The sequence below is a fragment of the Orcinus orca genome, chromosome 7, assembly GCF_937001465.1.
Source record: "Orcinus orca chromosome 7, mOrcOrc1.1, whole genome shotgun sequence".
NCBI classification, from domain to species: Eukaryota; Metazoa; Chordata; class Mammalia; order Artiodactyla; family Delphinidae; genus Orcinus; species Orcinus orca.
The window spans coordinates 96,086,683-96,087,503 of NC_064565.1; the positions used below are offsets into that span (position 1 = coordinate 96,086,683).

Genomic DNA, 821 nt, shown 5'->3' on the forward strand with positions numbered 1-821 from the left:
CAAACAAAAGCCCAGGGCCAGATGGCGTCACAGATGAATCCTATCAAACATTTAGAGAAGAGCTAACACCCACCCTTCTCAGACTCTTCCAAAAAATTGTGGAGGAAGGAATACTCCAAACTCATTCTATGAGGCCACCATCACCCTGATACCAAAACCAGACAAGACACTACAAAAAAAAGAAAATAAAAGACCAATATCACTGATGAATATAGATGCAAAAATCCTCAACAAAATACTAGCAAACACAATCCAACAACACATTAAAAGGATCATACACCATGATCAAGTGGGATTTATCCCAGGGATGCAAGGATTCTTCAATATACGCAAAGTCAATCAATGTGATACACCATATTAAAAAATTGAAGAATAAAAACCATATGATCATCTCAATAGATGCATAAAAAGCTTTTGACAAAATTCAACACCCATTTATGATAAAAACTCTCCAGTACTCACTTTGGTAGCACATATACTGAGATTAGAATGATACAGAGAAGATGAGCACAGCCCCTGTGCAAAGATGACATTCAAGTTCGTGAAGCATTCCATATTTAAAAAAAAAAAAAAAACTCTCCAGAAAGTGGGCATAGAGGGAAACTACCTCAACATCATAAAAGCCATATACAACAAACCCACAGCAAACATCATTCTCAATGGTGAAAAACTGAAAGCATTTCCTCTAAGATCAGGAACAAGACAAGGATGTCCACTCTCGCCACTATTATTAAACATAGTTTTGGAAGTCCTAGCCATGGCAATCAGAGAAGAAAAAGAAAAAAACGAATACAAATTTGAAAAGAAGAAGTAAAACTGTC

General features: G+C 36.2%; 1 non-coding gene across 1 annotated transcript; it reads left to right on the forward strand.

Annotated features, from left to right (window-relative positions):
- The first annotated feature begins 454 nt into the window (after positions 1–454).
- Positions 455–561, forward strand: LOC125965082 (U6 spliceosomal RNA). Its single transcript, XR_007478584.1, has one exon. It is a non-coding gene; the product is annotated as a U6 spliceosomal RNA (small nuclear RNA).
- The last annotated feature ends 260 nt before the right edge of the window (positions 562–821 follow it).